Source organism: Nelumbo lutea, chromosome 3 (assembly GCF_056320005.1).
Source record: "Nelumbo lutea isolate HS-2025 chromosome 3, American lotus-T2T, whole genome shotgun sequence".
NCBI classification, from domain to species: domain Eukaryota; kingdom Viridiplantae; phylum Streptophyta; class Magnoliopsida; order Proteales; family Nelumbonaceae; genus Nelumbo; species Nelumbo lutea.
In genome coordinates, this window is record NC_142686.1 from 106,356,743 (window position 1) to 106,380,059 (window position 23,317).

The 23,317-nt window shown below is 43.9% G+C and overlaps 1 pseudogene across 1 annotated transcript in view; it reads right to left on the bottom strand.

Annotated features, from left to right (window-relative positions):
* Positions 1 to 23,317, bottom strand: part of LOC148867404 (putative serine/threonine-protein phosphatase 2A regulatory subunit B'' subunit TON2) — a 54,085-nt pseudogene that overhangs the window by 22,652 nt on the left and 8,116 nt on the right. The window contains exons 6-7 of the transcript XR_016109721.1: positions 7,320 to 7,391; positions 7,071 to 7,203 (exon numbers count right to left, since the gene is read on the bottom strand). The product of XR_016109721.1 is annotated as a putative serine/threonine-protein phosphatase 2A regulatory subunit B'' subunit TON2 (transcript). The remainder of the gene's footprint in view (positions 1 to 7,070; positions 7,204 to 7,319; positions 7,392 to 23,317) is intronic.

A 23,317-nucleotide genomic window follows, 5' to 3' on the forward strand; every position in this document is an offset into this window, starting at 1 on the left:
TCCCTCATGTGGTTCTAGTTCAGCCAACTACATGAGGAGGTTCTAGGGCTGAAAGTTTACAGTCATCCGCCTGGTTCTTGGAGGTCATTGGAGGGTGCCCAAGTTTCTATACACTTAGAGAAGGGTTCGGTGACCAGGAAGAATCAGAGAGCAAGTTGTTTGGCCTGATTTGAAATCAGAGAAAAGGACTTTCGAAGTTATCTCAGAGAACAAGTGTTCGGCCTGGTTTATAGTTCAAACCAGAGACTCTCTTGCTGTAAGTCTTTTCTCAGTCCTTTGCTGAGTAATTTTTTGTTGTTTGGGAGGATTATTAAAGCATTCAAAGCCCACATACATTCGGCCCACTGTTGCTGGACTGTTTTTCTGGGTTGTTTTGGAAGTGCTATTCGGCTGATTATTGGACTGCCGAGCTGCTGAAATTGATCTAAAACTAAGTGGCACTAGTCTCATCTTCATCCCAGCCTCTTCTTGGACCTATACTGAACACCTTGAAATGATTTCTTCTAGTTAACAGTAGGCTGTTAACTACTGCACACTGAGTGTTCGACAAAAGGTCTCTTAAGGACTGTGGCCCTGTTTTCTTCTCTTTGGGACAACGGCTGTTGAGAACCTGAAATACCTTGTGATTGGAGGTTTGTTGGGTGTCCTTTAAAGGGTGAAACAGTAAAGAAAAAACTACCACCGAACTGGACTGTCACAGTTATCAAGTCTGAACTGATTCTGTGAGCTAGTTGTTGTTGCCTATTCAGCTCAAACTAAACTCATCAAGACCCCAGTACCTTGAGAAACCTATTAAAATCCTAATTGAAGCCTTTACATGATGGATTTCCCAAACCTTGAAAACAAGAATGCTACTGAATATGGACAGATTTTGGGAACCCCAACTGATTCTATGCTGGCTGTAACTACAGTTAAGCTTGATGGGACCAACTACTTGGCTTGGTCACAATCAGTGAAAATCCACATTTGTAGCAAAGGAAAATGGGGTTTTATTTCTGGGAGCAAGAAAGCTCCTCCAGAGGATGATCCATCTTATGAGAGATGGGTACAAGAAAACTACACAGTGATTGGGTGGCTTGTGAACTCAATGCAGCCACAGATTAGTCAGCATTATCTGTGGATGAACTCGGCTAAAGAAATCTGGGATAGTGTTGTAGAAACTTACTCCCAAAAGTTGAATGTTGACAGAGCTTACAAACTGAGAAATGATGTGAAGAATCTAAGACAGGGGGAGAAGTCACTTGCAGCATACTTCTCAACCCTAAAATCTATATGCAAGAGATTGATTTGATAGAGGCCGTGACATGGGATACTCCTAAGGATGCTGAAACATATAGGAAATTGGTGGAAAGGAATAGGGTCTTTGATTTCTTGACAGGGCTGAATTCTGAATATGACATTACAAAGCAAAACATCTTGTCCAAGGAAGATGTTTCATTGTCTCAAGCATATACTTTGGTCAGCAGTGAAGAAAGTAGGAGGCAAGTGCAGGTTCAAGGGGTCAGTATCAATGATCATTTTGCAAACATGGGAATCAAACCCAAAGGGGTTACAGGAGCTCCCAGTGGCACGGGAAAGAAGGAAGTGGTGTGTGAATATTGCAAGAAGCCGAAACACACTAAGGACAAGTGCTGGAAATTGCATCCCAGTCTTGTCCCTATCCGATTCCAGAAGAAGAATGACAGTAGAAAGACAGGAAGTGCACATACAGCCACAAGTACAGATACAGAGTTTGAATCTGCAAGTGCACAATTGGCAGCCATGAAAGTTGAATATGAGAAGTTTGGAAGGATGATCAGCCAGCTTGAAGGTGTAACTTCATCATCCAACCCTTTTGGAAGTCCAGCCACCACTGCATTTGCTCACTCAGGTATAAGGGCTTCTGCTAACCATGCATCTACCTCAGGTAATCCCAAGACCCTTTGGATCATAGACTCAGGTGCTTCTGATCACATGATCAACCTTTCCACTTTGTTTGTGTCATATGATTTGCTTCCTGGTCGTGACAAAATCACCTTAGCTGATGGTTCTCTTGCCCCTATTTCTGGCAAGGGAACTGTCAAGCCTACAGACTCTTACTCTTATCTTCCACTCTTCATGTACCTAAGTTAAATACCAATTTGTTATCTGTAAGTAGCTTGACCAAGTCATTGAATTATTGTGTAACATTTTTCCCTTCTCACTGTGTGTTTCAGGACCTGAAGTCTCGGAAAGTGATTGGGAGTGGCCATGAAGCGAATGGAATATACTTGCTCGACACCCCTGGCCAATGCTTTGATCATCCCAAGAATGTTGCTTTTGGTTCTACTTCTTCAGAGTCTGTCAGTCAAATTATGTTGAGTCATTGTCGGTTGGGTCATTTACCTTTTTCTGCTTTAAGTCATTTGCTTCCCAAACTGTTTAAGGGAGTCAGTGTGTCCAGTCTCAATTGTGAGTCATGTCAATTGTCAAAGCATTGTAAAAAAAATTACCCTGTGAGCAATAAAAGATCCTCTTTTCTTTTTCATATTGTACACTCTGATGTGTGGGGGCCTTACCACTTATCCTCTATGGGGGGCTACAAATACTTTATCCTGTTTATTGATGACTTTTCTAGATTCACTTGGATATACTTAATGAAATCCCGAGACGAAGTCCCGAGACTTGTGAGGCAATTTCATGAGTTTGTTTTAACTCAATTTGGTACCAGAATTAAGGTTTTCAGATCTGACAATGCAAAAGAGTATTTTGAGAAGAGCCTATCCTTGTATCTCACTGACATGGGGGTTATTCACCAAAGCTCCTGTGTTAGAACCCCTGAACAAATGGAGTTGCTGAGAGAAAAAATAGACATATTGTTGAAGTTGCAAGGAGCCTTTTATTTGCCTCACATGTTCCCACAAGATTTTGGGGTGATGCTGTACTTACTGCTACCTATCTCATAAACCGTATGCCATCCAGGGTTGTAGGGTTTAAATCCCCCTTCAGTATTCTTCATCCAAACAAGGATCTCTTCCCAATTCCTCTTCGTGTGTTTGGTTGTACCTGTTATGTTCACATTCCAAGTGTGCAGAGACACAAGTTGGAACCAAAAGCCCACAAATGCATATTCCTTGGTTACTCCCCCACACAAAAGGGTTATTGTTGTTTTGATCCAAAGGCTGGCACCAGACATGTCTCTATGGATGTTACCTTTGATGAACTTTCTCCTTTTTATGGTTCCTCTCAAGAAAGACATTGTCAACAGGGGGAGAGTCTGTCACAAGTTTTTTTGTATTTTCCTGCTCACTCAAGGGCCTCTCTGTAATTTGTCAAAGATTAACTTATTAATAAGATGTTTAGAGTGTTAGAGATGAGTAATGTTCGAACCTCTTACTCTCTAACACTCATTGCCGCCAGCTCTCTCTTCTCTTCCTCTCTTGTTTGTTCATTTTCTGGTTTGCATCTAATCTCAAACAGTTCCATACATCAAGTGGGCTGTTTTTCAACTAAACTCAAGACGGAAAATAAAATAGGAAAAAACAAGGATGGAGTTGCTATTTTATTTAACCGATGAGTGGGAGAGAGATTAGGAAAAAAAAAACTTCTCTACACTTATTTCCATTGATTCTTTCTATTTCTCTTTTCAAAACCTTCGATCTTTTAAATTTCAATAATAAAACATTAAAACAAAGTATAAATAATATATATATATATATAGTGTATAATAAAATGTATTAACACACATTAATAAGACGCAGCAATATAAATGATATTATAATAAGGTGCCTGCCTTGTCATTTTTGTTGCCTAGGTGGGTGCCTAGTTGCTATAACTCAAGGTGTTTGAGCAAAGCGCCCAGCCAAGGGTGCCTAGTCGCTTAGGCAATGCCTTGACAACTATGACCATGACCCAAAAGGGCCTAAAGAAAGTTTCAGATTATTTTAGTGGAAATCATCCAAGAAAATATAAACTGCAATTTATTAAATATTTTGATAGAAATTGCCCCTGCAAATTCAAATCTACAAATTTCAGTAAATAAATGCTAGAATGAGTTGAAATATTTCAGAATGATTTAAGGGCCCATAATTTAACAATGGATATAGCATGAACAGAGTAGAATGGCAGAACAAGATTCACGTAAAAATTTAAAAAAAAACCCATATAGTTCGGACAAGGCTTAGTTAAGTTGAGTTGAATTACTAGAGCCAACAAAACTCACTTGAAACGTGATAAAGAAACTTGATTGTGGAATGAAGAGGTTCAAAATATACTCAGATTAAAACAAGCATGTTATAAGAGGGAGAAAAAGAGTTTTTGAACTAGCAATGATAAGAGAAAGGAACGGGAAAGATTTAAACCATGTCAGGTGTATTAAAGGGAGAGATGAAAGAGTCTTAATAAGAGATGAGGAAATAAAGGAAAGATGGAAAAAACTGTTCCGAAAAATTATTAAATGAACACTAGCAAAGGAAATACTAGTCATATTAATACTGTTGGAAATAACATGTACTTTCACAAAATTAGAATTGCTAAAATGAAAGAAAGAAAAGATAGTATAGAGGGAGATGAAAGTGGGCAAATCCTTGGGTCTGTTCTTCTAGGGAAGACTTTGCAAGAAAGCCATTTGAACAGTTTGAGAGAGATAGAAGGGAGGAAAAATTAAAGAAAGGGGAGAAGAGCAGAGAGAGTAGAACAAAGAAGGGGGTGAAGAGGAGGTGTTGGGTGAGGATATGTGAAGCGTCAATCCCTTTGGGTGGAAGGAATCAGGTAGAGGGGGGAAGGATGAGGGTGCAAAGCCAGAATGAGAGAGGTTGAGGGAGAGAATGAGGAGAATTTTGTAGAGAAACCTGATCAGATGTCGGAATCCAATGGTTGTTTTGTTACAGGAAACAAAGCTGGAGTCTTTTGACATTGGCTTGAAGGAGGTGTTTTGGGGGAAAAGCAATGGAGATTGGTTGGAGCTGAATGTAGAGAGGCTATCAGGGGGTTTAGTAAATATGCAAAGTTCACTTGGAATTTCCACGGTTTACTATTTGGAGTCAAGAGTATTTCAGCCAAGATCAAAGCAGAACATTTCTCAGTTTGGCCAAGCATCTGTGGCAGAAGGGCAAAGACCTTTGGATCTGTATCCCTTCTGTGGTTGGTTGGGCCCTGCGGAATGAAAGCACCGGAAGAGTATTTAAAGATAAATCAAAAAACATTGAAATACTTGTGGCTTTGGTGGGAAAGTGGTGGGTTAGGCTTGGGTGCTTCCAGAATTGGCAAATTAGTAATTCAGATATGGGGGAGAATCTTAGAATGCCCTGGATTATCATTTATAATGATTTTAAGTATTCAGTATGTAATTTTATCTTTTGTATGGTGAGGTGACCTCTTGCCACCTCCTTGTCTGTACTTCCTTCTTTTGTTTATTGATTTTTTTTTTCTTTTTACTCATCAAAAAATAAAATAAAATGAAGGATAGGCATTAAGACCAGATGGTATTCCAATAGAGGTGTGGAAAGATATAGGAGAGGTAAGCTCACTATGTCTAACTAAGCTATTTAATAAGATAATGAAAGACAAGAAGATGGCTTAGCGAAATGTGGTGCGCTCTTAGAGCATCTATATAGCAACAAACTTCCTCCTTTGTAAATTGTAGGGGTTCTCCCCCTGCTTTGTTCACCTCCTCATGTATCTCGTTCTCTTATCAATGAATATTGATTAAACTTTTCTCAAAAAAAAACATGAAAGACAAGAAGATGTCCGATGATTGGAGAAAGAGCAGTATACCTATATTAAAGGATGAAGGTGATATACAAAGTTGTGAAACTTTGGGGAGTAAACTAATGAACCGCATTATGAAACTTTGGGGAAATAGTTGAGCAATGGTGTGTCATGAAACAAGTATCTTGAAGAACCAATTTGGATTTATTCCAAGGAAACCAACCATGGAAGCTATCTTTCTTTTGAAATAATAGATAAAAAAAAAATTAGAGACAAAGATACATCTCCATATGTTGTTCATTGATCTAGAGAAAGCATATGATAGAATCCCTAGAGAGGTAAAATGGAGAGTCTAGAAAAATAAATGAGTCTCCAATAGGTATACAAATCTAATTAAGGATATGTAATAAGGGTGCAATAACCAATGCCAGAACACTTGTGGGAGAGACATTAGATTTTGCAGTTATGGTGGATCTACACCAATGTTCAGCACTTAGCCTTTGTTTATTTGCATTGGTCATAGATTACACGCCTCTAAACATATTTCGAAGAAGGTCCCATGGTGCATGTTATTTGTTAAAAACATTGATCTAATAGATGAAGCAAATGAAGGATTAAATCAAAATTAACTTTATGGACAAATACCCTAGAAATAAGTGGTTTTAAAACAAATAGGACTAAGACAGAATATATAATATGTAATTTTAGTAATAATAAGAGTGCAGATCAAGATGCATTTAGGATTGGAGATCGAGAAATAAAGCAGTGTAACCTTTTCTGGTACCTTTGTTCGGTAATGCATAACAAGGGAGAGATTAAGGGTGTTGCCCATAGAATGAGAGAAGGATGGGCAAAATGGAAGAATGAATCTGGAGTCTTGTGTGATAGGTGTGCCACTTTGATTGGAAGGAAACTTTTATAGAACAGTTGTAAGGCCAGTTATGCTATTTGAAGCATAACATTGGGAAGTCAAGAAAGTGTGGCAGAAATTCATATGCAAAGATGGATGTCAAAAAACTAGAAAGGATAGGGTCAGACGTAAAGTCATTAAAGAAACTAGGAGTAGCTCCAACAGGTGATAAAATGAGAGAAAGTAGACTAGGATGGTTTGGTTACATGCATAGAAGACCACCAACAGCACCTGTAAAAAGAATTGATCCGTTGCAGGTTGAAGGGACTAGAAGGGCTAGGTGTAGACCAAAAAGGACATGGGTCAAAGTAGTTAGAAATTATTTAAGTGCCATAATTTAACAATGGATATACATTAATGTTGCCAACCCCATATAGTTGGGAATTGGGATAAGGCTTGGATGGTGATGGTTAATTGAATATGAAATTCAGATTCTTTTTATGAATTAAACTCATATATCATCTCCGAGTTATAACCAGAGGCATTAACAAACCTCGCCTGTGAGGATCACAAAAGAAAAAGAATTTGCGTGCAGCTATGCGGCAGTACATTTGAACAAAGCCAGCAGGCATATCTCGAAGTTGTGCCAGATTAGGAATAAGGCCTCTAATGTAGGCCTCCATTTCCTGGAAAGAATAAAATAATATATAAAAATGTGATGTGACACTAATAAATTGCAAAGAACTCCCAAAGTAAATCAGGTCATTCTAGAATATGCTCAATAAGTGCAGGGAGTTCATACATGAGTTTGAAGGAAACCATCAGAATCCTCATCAAGCTCACTCATATCAATTCTTGCCTGAGTGAGGGAAACCTGAAAATAGCAAGGAGCAGTGAAATGTGATGCACTGCATTCTAATAAAGATGTGTGAAACTTCTAATTTAACATACAGAGCACAATCAATTCAGAGAAACTAAATCCAAATCATGAATTAGCCACTAAACTTGGGAAGCAGATCAGTAGCAGAAGTTGTATAAAATATTGAAAAGGGCCATATTCCCCAGTTGGTGTATAGGGCCAAACTGCAAACTAACATTTTGGCTAGAACTAAAATTTCTCTGTGTTTGTTCTGATATAGCATCTTGTGGAGGATCATATTGCCCTGATTTGCAGATACAATCTACCCACAATCGCATAATGAAACTACTGTTCTCTACAATCACTAAAGCAGTTTGTGGCCAAACTTTTCCCTATTAAGAAATAACAACAGAAAAATGCCACAGACAGGCAAACAAGCATGCACACACACAGAATGATGCAGTCATCAAAGCAAGGAAATACTTAATGGAGGTTATACTTTTGATCAGTTTGAATTTTCTTCATAATTTTTTATTGGCAATTACTTTCTGCTTCATTAGTGTCTTATAATAGGTTTAATTGTCTTAAAGTGTCAAACCAGTTTAAAGAGTCTTGTCAGAGATTTTAAATTTCGAAAAGCTAAACATGTAATCACGTCACTTTTCTTTTGGCCTATTTTTCAGGGGATCCAAATATGTCTATTTTGTGCAATTCTGGTGTCATTAGAAGGTAATTCAGTTACCTAACCAATGAGGCCAAGACAATGTAAGTTCAACATGTTTTAAGAGAGTTATGGCTATTTTACTGATAGGGTATCAAATCTATCACGGGTTTAAGTCTTTCTATTTTTGTAGCCTATCTTAAATTTACTTTTGGTTTGTCTTTTTTTAGTTGCATTATTAGTAGGTTTTTAGAGCCGCTTTAAGAACTTGATCCTTATTTGAGTACCCCTACAGGCTACCTATGGGTTCGCCTTAGTTTTCTTTTTAATTAGTTTTTTCTTATAGATAAAATTCAATTGATTTCATTAGAAGCAAATGATAAAGTGTTCGTTACAAGCATCCCAAAATGAGGCGCAAGGTGCAGCCTCACTCATTGATATAGAAACATCATAAATTTACAATTGGGCCCAGTACAACTGTTCCCTAGTTACCCCTTGTTTAGCTAGAGAATCAGCAAAAGCATTTGCCTCCCTCCCCAACCACTGTATAGTTACCTCCATCTGCTGAGTTAACCATTTGAATTTCTTCAATTCATTTCTGTAAGCCCAGATCACTGAATCTGGGTTTTTTAGCCATCCCACCACCACCTTGGAGTCCCCTTCTATCACAAGGTCCACACCAATGCTGCTCTAGTGTACCTCCACATTATTCTTCCCCTCTTCTTCGGTAACACAAAGGTAGATGGGTCGAACAACATTTTTATCATCGTTGGCATATTCCACCTGCACCCAAACCAAGAGAAAAAACAATCCCATATACCTGTAGCAAATGAACAAGAAATTAGTAAATGGTAACAAGATTCACCATCAGATTTGCATAGAGTGCACCAATTGGGGGAAATACATAGAAAAGGCCTTTTCTTTTGCAAATAATCCAGTGTGTTAATTTTCCCAAGAGCCACTTCCCAATAGAAGGCCTGAATTTTAGGGGGAATCAACGGAAACCACACTTCTTTCCAAGTAAAGGACAAAGAGGAAGAGGACTGACAAAGAGCTTTAAAAAAGGAGGCACAAGACAAAGAACTTTTAGAACTTGGGAACCAAATTCTTCTATCCGGACAAGAAAGCTCTAAGCAAACCTATCAAGGAGAAGGAGAAGCTCTGACAGACAAGTTGCTTCCTCATCCCTCAAACCCCTACAAAATCCGAGATCCCAATTAAAATTCAAAGGCAAAGAAGAAAGAACCAAAAAATTTGAAATGACCTTATTTTTATACAACGAAATAGAATACAAGGAAGGAAAAATCTCCTTTAAAGGCCAGTCACCAAACCAAGTGTCTTCCCAGAAACGAATTAAATTCCCTGATCCAACATCGTACCTGATGTACCTGAGAAACTGAGGGAGGAGGCTATGAATTGCTTTCCAAGGTGGTGCCAAGGTAGCCCTACGTTTTGTTTTTAGTTAGTTTCCTAGAACAGAAGTATGGCATTAACAAAAGTATGAAGATGGGCCATGGGGAAGTTGTGGGGGCTTTGTGGCCATCATATTCCCATTTCATGATTGATTGGGCTGCCGCAACAATTATGGCTGCTCAAGATCTTCTGAAGGAAGGTCCTCCTCTAAAAAGAGGAAACCTTTTCGACTTACCTGATTTCATCTCGATCTGACTGGAGTAATAGAGTAATGGAGAAGAATCCACAAGGAACTAACTTACTCATGATTGTGTGGATTTTATTTCCAAAAGCTTTGAGTCAGTGGAGAAGGTCCCGTTTTTGCTGGAAGAATGAGGGCCAATACTTGATTGATCTAGGAAGTCCCTGGAATTAGACCAAAAGTGAGCTCTAGGAACGTAGCACTAAGTCACATTCAGTTATAGGTTTTTAACACTTGTTGACATTGCTTGAGCTTTAAGAGCAGAGTGGGTTTGAACGCAAAAGGTTTTTGATACTTGTTGCACAAGTGGGACACCAAGTTCTCATACAATTTCGAAGGGATCAGGTCTCTATTATTTGAGCAAATTGCATAGAACCAACAACCAAGGAAGAAGACACTTTTCGTGGATGTGGTTCTTGTGCTCGAAAAGTAGGGTCATATTTTGGAAATTTAATAACAGTTAAGTACACTTTTGTCATTTACGTTTTATCCATTAGATTTAAGGTTTAAAAGGTCAACAAGGTAACATGTAAGTAGGTTTTGAAACTACAGGGTATATATAGGTAGTTTCCTCAAACCCTAATTGACCCTTAAAACATTGATTCTACCTGATGTGGCGTAATCCGGCTGCTCCTTGCTGGATATGACCTGGCTACCAGCAACAATGAGAATTGGGTTCCTGAAAAGAAACGAGTCAGAGATCCCGGGGTGGCTCACCCGACGAGGATACTCTGATGGCTAAGTTAGAACACGGTGGTAGTAGAGAGCTTGAAGATGATAACAGTGAGAGAGCTAGAGAGTGAGGATTACACACACAACAATAATAATATAACATACCTTCGCCCCTGGGGGGTGGAGTCTTTATATATTGGGGTCCATGCGGGTTGGTGGAACGATTACTGGATCCCAGCTGTGATGGGACTTATTTGCGTGTTAGGTAGGCAAAATGCTGTCAAACGGTAATACTGTCCCTTCCCGTCAGAACCGAGGAGTTGGTGAACTAATGTGACCGTTACAAAGTACGGTCCTATGGGATATAGAGTACGGTGGTGTGCTCCTCGAGGTTGCCATGCGGAGGTCTGAACGGTAGGCAAGCTACCTGTAGTATATCGGGCTATTTGATGGCGAGCTCATTGGTAACGAGCTTCTCGAGCTCGTGCTCCTTAGGTCCGCCCTGCCATGAATGCCAAAGTGCCCTTGGACCGAGGTGATCCATCTGTCTAGGCTCGATCTATAACGAACTTGGTTCCATTATCCAGGTCGCGATCTGGTACCGGGACAATCTTAGCCCGAAGTGACTTTAGTTCGGGGTACTAGCGTACCCTAGCTCACTTTGTAGCGAGCTGATTTATGCTGAGTTGTCACCCGTGTTGAGTCATGTCCACGTGTCGATCTGATTACGTCGAATTGTCACTTATGCCGAGTTACGTCCACGTGTCTCCCTGTAACGAGGTTGGGCCAAATTCTCCTTCATCAATTGCCCCCTACTCCTCGAGCTAGGGGTCCTGACCTGGTTTGAGGAGTTCCCGATACGCCAAGTGGATTTGGGTCGAAGTCTAGGTGCTCTGTCAGATGGGTCGCATGCGGTTCACACGCGGACATCAAGCAACCTATAGGCTCCGCGGACGCCAAAAAACACGCTAAACCATTTTCGATCTCGAGGGTCGTGCAGCCAGTTTTCTCAGGAGCCGTCGGATTGCTTTGATCATGATCGTTGCTTCTTCGATACAATGGCTATAAATAGGGAGACCCAAGACTCATTTCCTTTGCCGCAAGCTTACTAGCCTTCGATCTGAGGTCGCACTTAGCTTCTTTAGCTCGGGTTTTCCATATCGCCACTTCCCTCTAATCCGGTTCTCTCTTTGGTGAGTCTCCCTTCGCTTTTCTTTTCAGTTCTATTCAGTTCATGTCTTCTTCTTGTTTTGATAGTCTTCTTGATGAGGCTGAGGAGGGTACCTCGGCCCAGATCGGTAGCCGAGACGAGGCTACCCCGAGAGGCGCGAGGGGCCGTGGGTAGTCTGCCATCCACTTCTCATCAAGGTCTGGTGCCGGACAACTTGGGCCCTTCAACAATGACCTTGGACCGGCTTCAGGCCTTAGTCCGCCGATATAACCTCCCAAGAGAGTTCTCCTACAGTCTCCCCTTAGGTAACTTCCCTTGGGAACACAATCACAACGAGATCGTGATTTTTGAAGAGCAGCTCGTGGCTGGTCTTTGTCTTCCTTTGCACCCTTTAATTGTAGAGGTCCTAAAGTCTTTCGATATTACCATAGACCAGTTACACCCGAACTCCATCCGCAACATAATAGGGACCATCTCACTTTTTTACGAGTATTGTCTTCCCCTCGACCTCGAGATTTTTTCTTCTATTTTGTCCATTAAGAAAAACTCTTCTTGTGCTCTTCCCGAGCATAGGAGAACCTATTACATGTCTCCTCGCACGGCCTATAAGCTACTGCACAAACTCCCCAATAGGATCCCGACCTGAAAACGGGATTACTTCGTGGTTCGTAACCCCGAGGGGTGGCCCTTCCCAACCCACTAGAGGCCGACGATTCAGGATTTCGGTGTTAGACTGAACCTGAAGACAAGGGAGACGCTCAAGTCCTGGGCGGAGGTCGGCTTCCTCTGTGTGGACTACCTTGCCGAAGACTAGAGGCCTCCACGGATGCAGGCCGGTTTGAGTCCTGGTAGGTCACCTTGAGTCTTTGCTTTCTTAAGATTCTGATTAGTTCAAGGCTAATCTTGCTTTTCATTTTTGCAGCTACCATGTCGGTCAAGGCAAAAAGTCTCTTGAGGAGCTCACAGAAGGGGAAGAAGAGGGTTGCAAAGAGGCCGCGCCAAGAGACCTGTTCTTCTCTTGAAGTCTTAATCGTGGAGCCTGTCTCCACTGCGCCTCTCCCTGAAGAGGTCCGACCTGCTACTCCTGAGGCGGTTACAGACGAGGTCCATCACGAGGGAAATCACCCCCAAGAGCCGGAGAGTTCGTCCGCACCCGTGGAGGCGAATACTGCACTAGAGGGTTATTTTCCGAGCGTAAAAGAGAGTATCATGGACCACGTTCAAGCCATGCGCAAGAGTCAAGGTGCCATCTTCCCTGACTAGATCGCGAAGTGGGTAGAGATGTCTCCAGGCCGGCTTTTGGGACTAGTTGGCAGCCACTGTATGGTGGTAAGTACTCCGCTTTTTTCTTCTTCCTTCCTTTCGCTCCTTTTTTTTTACTGACCTCAGTTTTCTTTTGGTAGGCTAATGTTGTTGGACACGCACTGGCCTGTCAAACGGCGATCCGTATAAAGGAAGCTCATGATGCTAAGGCGGAGGTGCAGAAGCTCCACCGCGAGCTGAACTTGACTCGAGGCGAGATACTTAGAGCCAAGAAGGGGGCCTCAGCCCAGAAGCAACTGATCTTGTCCCAGTTAGGGCAGATCTCCACACTAACAGAGGAGGAGGAGCTTTAACGAGAGATCACGAACTTCGAGGCCACGGTCGGGGCGCGCACCGAAATCTTCGAGACCGCCATTACAGACGAAAGGAAGAAGGTTGTTGAGAGCTTCAAAGAGACTTCAGAGTTCAAGGCCCTACAGGTCGAATACGGCTGGGTCCAAGCTGTGTCGGTACCTAATTCGGCAAAAATTCCCCGATCTCGACCTTGGCGGGATCACGATGACAAGCTTAGACTCTGGGGTGGCCAAGGCAGCAGATGAGGAGCCCGACTCCCCAGGGGAGGAGAGTGACACCGAGGTCGAAGTGGTGGACCCTTTGTGTGATGGCTTCTTGTTCTTTCTCATTTTTCTTTTTTTGAACTGTGGATGTACTCTCTCGGGCCGTTGAGCTCAGGTTTTAGTAAAATTCTTGTACTTGAACTTTTTTACTAATGAAATATACAGCTTTTTGAGTAATCCTGAGTGCAAAATAATTATAAGTGTGAGTGAGCTCCGAACTGGGCAATTTAATGTATAGGTTACCCGAACTATTGAGCTACCGAGCAAGCAACAAGTAAGGATAAATGAAAGTATAAATTGTGTTACTCCGGACTGCGCAGGCTACCCCGAACTATTGAGTTACCAAGCTCGACAACGAGTGAGGGTAGCCGAGGTGGAATAGACATCGTAGGGTTTATACCCGAGCTGTCATTACCTTAGGTGTTAGAAGTAGCTTGCTTCTGCCAGTGAGGTAACCAAGTCTTATGCAGTGCCTAGGTCCTTGTCAGTTCGGCATTTTTTGGCCCTAGGCTTTGAGAGGCACCCGTAGTCCTCTCCTGAACTTCGCCCACGCCGAATTGGCAACTTGGTCTTCCTGTGGCCCTTAGGCTTTGGGAGGGACCCATAGTCCACTCCTGAACTTCGCCCACGCCGAAGTGGCAATTGGGTCTTCTTGTGGCCCTTAGGCTCTAGGAGGGACCCGTAGTCCGCTCCTGAACTCCGCCCACGCCGGAGTGGCAACTGGGTCTTCTTGTGGCCCTTAGGCTCTGAGAGGGACCCTTAGTCCGCTCCTGAACTTCGCCAACGCCGAAGTCGCAACTAAGTCTTCTTGTGGCCCTTAGGCTCTGGGAGGGACCCGTAGTCCGCTCATGAACTTAGTTACTCCTTGGAGACCAGTAAGGAACTAAATGTCGAAGGACCCGGGGTGGTTAACCCGGTGAGGTCACTCTGATGGTTAAGTTAGTACTCTCATAGTAGACTACGAGCTAGAAATCACAATCTGAGAGTTAGAGCTTGCTTACTTGTTTCTAAGGCTGGTGCCTTTTCAATTCGTAATTAGAGGTAGTATCGCCTTAGGTTGTTGATGTTCCATGCCCGAGGTCTTGCTTTTCTACTAGGGTTTTGAGCTCGTACGTACCTTCCCCAAGTATCCACTTTACTCGGTAGGGACCTTCCCAGTTTGGTCCAAGCTTACCTACACCGAGCTCAGGTACCATAACTTTCCGAAGGACCAGGTCTCCTACACGGATGTGTCACTTCCTGACTCGAGCGTTATAATACCGGGCTACTCTTTGTTGGTAGGTTGCGGTCCGGATGTACGCATCACGTACCTCTTCTACCAGGTCGAGGTTGGTGCGGAGCTCGTCACCGTTTCCTTCGTCGTCGTAGGCTTCAAAGCGTAATGTAGGTACCGCGATCTCGGCTGGGATTACCGCTTTCGTGCCATAGGTGAGGTTGAAGGGGGGTTTCTCCTGTGGCGGTCTTGACGGTGGTTCGGTAAGCATATAGTACACTGGGCAGCTCTTCTACCCATTGCCCCTTAGCTCGGGATAAGCGAGTTTTCAGTCCGCGGAGTATGGCTCTGTTCATGACTTCTGTCTGACCGTTCGCCTGGGGGTGTGCTACCGAAGTGAAGTTCTGTTGTATCCCCATCTCAGAACACCAGTTCTGAACTTGATATCTTCGAATTGCTTACCATTGTCAGAAATGAGCACTCGAGGCAATCCGAAGCGGCATACTATGTTCTTCCAAAAGAAGTTCTGCACGGATCGAGCCGTGATTGTTGCTAGTGGTTCCGCTTCTACCCACTTCGTAAAAATCCACTGCTACTACTAAGAATTTCCTCTGTCCTGTCGCTGGCGAGAATGGTCCAAGGATGTCGATTCTCCACTGTGCGAAAGGCCATGGACTGGTGAGGTACTTCACGTTGGCAGCGGGTTGGTGATGGATGTTGGCGTACCTCTAACATTTGTCGCATTTCTTGACGAGCTCGAGTGTGTCTGCCTTCATCGTGGGCCAGTAGTATCCTTGCCGTAGCACTTTCTGGGCGAGAGCCCTGCCCCCCAAGTGTCCGCCACATAGGCCTTCATGAGTGTTGTGAAGGACGAGCTTAGCCTTTGAAGGTCGCAAACAGCGTAAGTAGGGGAGCGTGTAGGATCTTCGGTACAACCGTTCGCCTATCATGACGTACTTGGCTGCTTGTCGTTCTACCCTTCTGGTTGTGTTGCGATCTACAGGTTGGTTTCCGTGAAGTAGGTAGCTCGCGAGTGGATCAATCCATCTCGGCTCTGTTTGTGCAACGGGAGTGACCTCTTCTGCCCCCCCCCCCCCCGAAAATGTTGGGCCGAGGCAGATTCTCTATTTGCAAGGTCCTCATGGTGTTGCTGCTCGTGCTGGCTAACTGGGACAAGGCATCGGCCTCAACGTTCTTGGACCTTGGAATCTGCCCGAAGAAGTATGACTGGAAGCTTTGTAGAACTTCCCTGACCTTGGCTAAATAAGCATCCATGGTGGGGTCGTGAGCTTCGTGATCACCGGTGACCTGGTTGACCACGAGCTAGGAATCACTGCAGATGATGAAGTGCTTCGCTTGTACCTCTTTCGCCAATGTGAGCCCGGCTAGTAGTGCTTCATACTCTACTTCGTTATTGGATGTCGCGAACTCGAACCGAAGTGCGTACCCCAGTTTCACCCCGCTTGGTCCGTGTAGAACAGCACCGGCTCCGCTTCCTTGCTGATTGGACGAGCCGTCTACATGGAGGATCCAGAGCTCCTCGTCCCAAGTTGGCCTTGTTTTAACCGGGACCAGTGCCATACTGGTTGATGTCGCCTCTTTGTGTTCGTGCTCCATCAATTCGGGAGCTGCGGTGGTGAAGGTACATTCTGCTACAAAGTCGGCTAAGGCTTGGGACTTAATCGCCGTCCGAGGCTCGTACTGGAGGTCGGATTCGCGGAGTTCAATGGCCCACTTCGTCAGTCTGCCAGATACCTCAGGCTTGAGTAAGACTTGCCTCAGAGGTTTGTTTGTGAGGACTACGACAATGTAGACTTGGAAATACGGGCGAAGCTTCCGAGCTGCCGTGACCAGTGCGTACGCCCACTTCTCGATCTCTGGGTATCTGGTTTCTGCATCCTGCAAAAGTATACTCACATAGTAGATAGGTCGTTGGACCCGATCTACCTCTTTTATCAGTACCGAGCTGACCACCTAATCACTCGCAAAGAGGTACAGCTTTAAAACATCGCCCTCCTCGGGTCGAGTCAGAACCAGGATACTAACTAGGTACTTCTTTAGCTCGTCGAAGGCGAGCTGACACTCTTTAGTCCATTCGAAGTCTTTATTTTTCTTGATTGCCTTAAAAAAGGGCAGGTAGCGATCTGCAGACTTGGACATGAAGCGGCTTAAGGCAGCCATGCGGCCATTCAGCCTTTGAACCTCTTTCAACTTGTGAGGTGGCTTCATTTCTAGGATAGCCTTGATTTTTTCGGGGTTTGCTTCGATGCCACGCCGGTTAACTATGTAACCCAAGAATTTACCCTAAGTGACACCAAAGACACACTTACTAGGGTTCAACTTCATACTATACTTGCGTAGAATTTCAAAAACACATTGCAAGTCACTTATTAAACAGTCTGAGAATTGGGTTTTGACGACCATGTCGTCTACATAGAATTCAACCTTATTGCCGATCAACAACTCAAAAAGTTTGTTGACAAATCTTTGAAAGGTTGCCCCGGCATTTTTTAGCCCAAAGGGCATAACCTTGTAACAGTACAGTCCTAGCTCGGTTATGAATGTTGTTTTTCCTCATCGGCAAGGTCCATCTTGATCTAGTTATAGCCCGAGTATGTGTCCAGAAAACTCAGCAACTCGTACCCTGAGGTTGTGTCCGCTAGACGGTCGATCTTAGGGAGGGGGAAACAATCCTTCGAGCAAGTTTTCAAGTCGGTGTAATCGATGCACATGCGCCATTTATCGTTGGCCTTTTTTACCAAAACGGGGTTAGCCACCCAGCTAGGGTAGTGGACCTCCCTAATGAAATCGGCTGCGAGGAGTTTCCCAACCTCCTCATCGACTATCCTCCAGCGCTCCAGGGCTAGGTTGCGTTTTTTCTGTCTAACTGCCCTGACTAAAGGATTAGTGTTCAACCTGTGAGTTATAACCTTAGCATCTATACCGGGCATTTCTGCCGCGGACTAGGCAAAAACACCTAAATTCTTAAGTAAAAAACCTACCAGTCGAGAGCGGAGAGGCTCTTCGATAACAACTCCAATCTGGAGAGTTCTAGCTGGATCTTCCGTTGAGGTTGGGATGTGGATCGCCCCTTCTGTTGGCGTAGCTCGCTCTTCGAAGTACTCCACAGGTCGATCTAACTCGAGGTCGTCTGCCAGCTTGGCTTTCCCTTTGAGAGCGGCAATGTAACATTTCCGGGACTCGTGTTGGTCGCCTCAAGCTACCCCTACCACAAAGTCCGTGGGGAACTTCATGGCCAAGTAGTAGGTAGATACCACCGCGCGAAGAGCCTGAGTGACGGGTCGTCCCACTATGGCATTGTACAGGGAAGGCATTGTGGCTACTAGGAAGGCATGTCCAAACCTCGCGATGTTGGGCCATGTGCCGACTTCCACGGGTAAAGAAATCCGCCCGAGGGGCCTCACTTCTTCTCCGCTGAAGCCCACCAAAGGAGTACTTACGTGCTGGAGGTCACTTTCCCAAAGTTGTAGCTTGTCGAAGGTGCCTTTTGAACAGGATATTGGTCGAACTCCCTGAATCTACCAGGATGCGCCTGACTTCGAAGTCGTTGATCTTCATTCTTATGACCAGCGCGTCGTCGTGGGGGTACTGAATACCGCGTGCGTCGTCCTCGGTAAAGAATATAGGGTCCTCAGGCCGCGGCCGCTTTGGAGGGTTCTGCTCTTCACGTTCTAGTTCACGGGCTGATCTGTCTGGCCTTTATTATTTCTTTGTACAAAGTTTCTCAGGTACCCATGACGGATGAGCTCTTCAATCTCATCGCTGAGGTTTTTACAGTTTTCAATGCTATGATCGTGGTCTCTGTGAAAATGACAATATACATTTTTTTTTCTAAGGGTCGGGTCACTTCTCAACCGGGGTGGCCACTTCACAAAGGAAGCGTCCTTGATTGCCATGAGAATTTTCCCTCGCTTCGCATTGAGGGGTGTGAAGCTCATTCTTTCAGCCGGGGGAGCTCGGGGATGAAAATCTGACATGTTCCCTCCCTTGGTGGGGGACTTGCTTTTCTTTCTCTTGCCGCCACCGTTGTTCGAGTTGTGGTCCTCCCTCTTTCCTTTTTCTGTTGAGGCTTCAGTCTGTTGGTTCATCTCTTCCTCGGTCCCGATGAACTAATCAGCAAGCTTAAGGAATTTTGTGATGTCTTTGGGTTTGTTCACCACCACATGCCACTTGAATTCTCTACGAGTGATCCCCTTTTTTGCTGCCGCGAGTCACACGGCCGGGTCTTAGTTCGGGATTAGTAGGCAAGTGTCGTTGAAGCGTTTGATGTAGCTTCGGATCGACTCTCTTTCCCTCTGGACTATACTGAGAAGGCTTTCTTGTGACCTCGGGCATTTCTTACTGTTGATGAAGTGCGAGGTGAACAACTGTACGAGTTGCGCCCAACTTTTAACTGTCCCGGGCACAATGTTTCTATACCAAGTGCAGGCCACCCCTTTGAAGGTTGTGGAGAAGGCAACGCACATGCAGGCTTCGTCAGCCCCAGCGGGATGCATCTGAGACTAAAAAGAATCTACGTTATCATTTGGGTCGAAAGACCCGTCATACTTGTCCAGGGGGGACCCTGAAGTTCGTCGGCATCGGGGAGGCCAGAAGCTCAAGGGATAGTGGAGAGGGTACAGAGAGGGTAGTTTTTGTGACTCCCGAGCTTACCTCCATTTTACCTTTAGGCTGCTCTGGTCAGCTAGGTCGCGCGAGCTGGCCTGGATTTACCGCCCAGGTTGCTCCTGCATGTCTCCTCCGCCGCTACTCAACTGGTTCCGCAGCGGTGCTGCTGACCTCCGCACTGTCAGATGGTGCTTTGGTCAGAAGTGATTCGGACTGCCGGCTACTACAGACTGAAATGTCTTGCCTGGAGTCCTCAGCTAAGACCTCAAACCGGTTTCCTATGAGAGTGCCTTCAGGTCGCGAAGGTCGAGGTAGACTGATTTTGGTGGGCCAAGTATCTCTCGACCTGCTTACTTGCTGAGAAATGGGGGGGGACTTGTCTTTCTCTCCTACCGCGGGACGAGACCTGGGAGATCTCTCCCCGGCAAGGACGGCTGCTTTGGCGGCGAGGCTTGCTCAGGGTGATTGAACACTGAGGTGGGGTAGGTTGTTGGTTCTGCTGCAACAGTGGGAATTGATGCTGGTACATGTGGTGCAGAACTTGTTGGTACTGCTGGAATTGTTGGATCTGCTACTTGAGCTTGAATAGCCCGTAAGTAGTATACCGGGTCACTTAGTTGGTTTTGTCCTACTCCAGGGGGAACTATGGATGGTTCAACGGGGGTCGCACCAACTACAGGGGGAAGTGGGGGGGCGTTCACAGGCCCAATTGGTTGAGGTACAGCAGATGCTAGGATCCCACCCACCGGTGGCGGTATGGTGAATTGGCCTATACAGACAATTGGGAACTGAGGTTGCACCCCGGAGACGTTTGCTTCTCAGTGTTGTCCGACATTGCTGGAAGAAGCCATGGGTTTGGTTTTGAGTTTTTAGGTTCTTGGAATGGAGATAAAAAGGCCTTTAGTAACACTTTCCCACAAACGGCGCAAATTGATGTGGCGTAATCCAGTTGTTCACTGCTGGATATGACCTGGCTACCAACAACGATGAGAATTGGGTTCCTGAAAGAAATGAGTCAGAGATCCCGGGGTGGCTCATTCGGCGAGGATACTCCGATGGCTAAGTTAGAACACAGTGGTAGTAGAGAGCTTGAAGATGATAACAGTGAGAGAGCTAGAGAGTGAGGATTACACACACAACAATAATAATATACTGGGGTCCATGCGGGTTGGTGGAACAGTTACTGGATCCCAGCTGTGATGGGACTTGTTTGCGTGTTAGGTGGGCGAAACGCCGTCAAACGGTAATATTGTCCCTTCCCGTCAAAACGGGGGAGTTGGTAAACTAATGTGACCGTTACAAAGTACGGTCCTATGGGATACAGAGTACGGTGGTGTGCTCCTCAAGGTTGCCATGCGGAGGTCTGAACGGTAGGCGAGTTGCCTGTAGTATATCGGGCTATTTGATGGCGAGCTGATTGGTAACAAGCTTCTCGAGCTCGTGCTCCTTAGGTCTGAGTTGCCATGAATGCCAAAGTGCCCTTGGACCGAGGTGATCCATCTGTCTGGGCTCGATCTGTAATAAACTTGGTTCCGTTATCCAGGTTGCGATCTGGTACCAGGACAATCTTAGCCCGAAGTGACTTTAGTTTGGGGTACTAGCATACCCTAGCTCGCTTTGCAACGAGCTGATTTATGCTGAGTTGTCACCCGTGTTGAGTCATGTCCACGTGCCGATCTAATTACGTCGAATTGTCACTTATGCCGAGTTACGTCCACGTGTCTCCCTGTCACGAGGTCGGGCCCAATTCTCCTTCATCACTACCAATGTAGATTTCGATGTAATTTTTTCTTAAGTTTTGATTTTTCTTCACCTTTTTCTCGTATCTCTATTCTTTCTCTTTTTGTTACCAGATTGGATACTTATAGTATTCTGCTTATTTAAGGGATTTATTCAAGTCTTCATGGTGATTTCTCTCACTTTTTTATTAGAACTCACCAATAAGAAAAGGGTGTGTGAGTAAATTATCAAAAAAAAAGTGTGAGTATTAATCTTTGCACTTATTTTGTAAATCTCTTTCAGATCTTTGTAACACTCCTGTTTCTATGGAAAGCTATTTTTAATTTATTTCAAAACCAAATCTCTAATCACAAGTATGAACATATGGTAGAGAAATAAACCAGCAACTTAATGCCTAGTTTCTTTATTTATACCTTCTGTGATCTATCCATAATCCTATCTATTCATCCTACAATAACTAAATGAATAGTTTTTACATAATAAAATATATATCACTAAAAGTCCATTAGACAAATTTATCAATAAATGTTGCACAAACCAAGAAACTAGACAAGAAATGCATATGATGAGCACAACCTTCAGAGAAAAAAATGACAGAAAGCTTGCTCCAAAAACAACTCAATAGTTGGGGCAATTTAAACATGGAACACAAATTAAAGAGGATCTTGATTTGACACTAGAATATTATAATTTTTTTATGGATAGACAATAGAATATCATCTATGACAATAGAAGTATGCAGTAACGCTCCTGTAACTCCCCATGTTACAGGAGTTTTTCTTTCTTTTTTTCTTTTTCAAATAATCTCCTGTAACTCCCCATGTTGTTCTTTGAGAGATAAAAGGTCAAAGAAAAAATGAGCTCTTTAGAAACAGAGCAGAAAAGGAGAGATGATTTTATTAGGATAGCAGGCTGGCCTCGGTCCATGGTTTGCAATATCAGTTAGATTTGGCAAAATCTCTGCATTGTACAATGGAGAAGTACAAAATATTCCAAGAAAATTTTTCCCTCATATATTTGGGACAGTACAAAATATTCTAAGAATTTTCTTCCCTCATATATTGTACAAAATATTCCAATATCTTCCGCTGCCAGTGGGGTCTAGTACAGCAGCTGGTAAGGAGATTACTTGGGAGGCAGGATTACAGTCATAAGGAGTATTCTTTCTTGTCTACCGACGTACTATCACTCACTACTGAAGGTTCCTAAGGATGTGGCTGTGAAAATTGAGAAGATTCAGATGGATTTTCTTTGGGAAGGGTTGGGGGGTCTAAAAAGTTCCACCTGGTCAAGTGGGAAAAGGTGTGCAGATAGGGGGGTAGGACAAGAAGGATAAAACCTTTTAACAAGGCACTACCAGGGAAATGGTTGTGGAGATTTGGACAAGAAAGGGAGAGGGAAGCCTTATGGAGGAAGGTGATAGTTGGTAAATATGGAGTAGCAAGGTTTGGGTGGGAACCAAGAGAAGTAAGGAGTTTTTATGGGGTAAGCGTCTGGAAAGGGATCATGAGATTTAATCAGGAGTTCAGGGGTCGGTTCAGTTTCAAAGTGGGGGATGGATCAAGGGTGAGGTTTTGGGAATATGAATGGCTCGGGATAGGGAAACTCTGTGAGGTCTGTCCAAGGTTATACAGGCTGTCTAAGCAGCAAATCACAATCAATCAATGCTATGAATGGAGAGGGAAGCAGCTGATTTGGTCTCCAAAGTTTAGAAGGCCTTTACTTGATCAAGAAGTTGAAGAATGTATTCCACTGCTGGAGACATTAGAAGGCACAAGTATCTCTAGGGGAGCACAGGAGTTGGTCTTTGGTGGAATGAGTGCAAAGAAGGAAGATTCTCGGTGAAGTCTTTCTACAAGGCAATAACAAGAGAAAGTGCGAAGACAGGACAGATAAAAGTGTATGGTGTAATCCAGTACCCCCTTGGGTTGAGGCATTTGCTTGGTTGGTAGGCACATGACAGCATTCTTACTACAAATCACTCAAAGAACAGAGGGTTTCACATGGCAAGCTTCTGTTACTTATGCAACTTGGAGGAGGAAACAATTCTGCACCTGTTCTTTCATATGACAACCAAAAGCTCTTGTACTGTACCTCTTTTTCAATTTAATGAAATTTTTCTATTGATATTTCAAAAACAGATTATTGAACGGGACTTATCAAAAAACAAGGTTGATTATTGAAAGGGATTCTAAGATGGTGATAGGATGGTTAAAGGATCCAGACAGTACGATAGAGTTACAATGAGGAGATGGAAAGATTTAAATGGCTTACCAGTAATATGACCATAAAAATTCAAAAGGTCCAAGATCAGCAAATAG